Source organism: Eimeria mitis, genomic scaffold (genome assembly GCF_000499745.2).
Source record: "Eimeria mitis Houghton genomic scaffold, Emh_scaff157, whole genome shotgun sequence".
Taxonomy (NCBI): domain Eukaryota; phylum Apicomplexa; class Conoidasida; order Eucoccidiorida; family Eimeriidae; genus Eimeria; species Eimeria mitis.
The window spans coordinates 28,022-28,419 of NW_013569814.1; positions in this window are offsets into that span (position 1 = coordinate 28,022).

Below are 398 nucleotides of genomic sequence, written 5' to 3' on the forward strand. Positions count from 1 at the left end.
AGCCAGAGGCGCCTCTCCGCTTTGTAAGAAATACACTCAAGCCTCTGTGTTTAGATACACAAATAAAAAATAAATAAATAAATAAATAAATAAATAAATAAATAAATATAAACAAAAGAAAGTAAATACATGTATAAATAGAAAAAGAAATAAATAAATGAATTGAAACAGATATAAACAGAAATAAAAATAAATATACATAAATATAAATAAGTAAAAATTTAAATATAAATAAATACAAAGACAAAAATAAACAAACGAAAAAAAAATAAAAAGACAAAGACAAAGACAAGGAAATAAACAAAAAAAGAAATAAAAAGACAAAGACAAAGAAATAAATAAACAACAAAAAACAAATAAAAAGACAAAGACAAAGAACCAAAAAAAAAAAAAAAAAA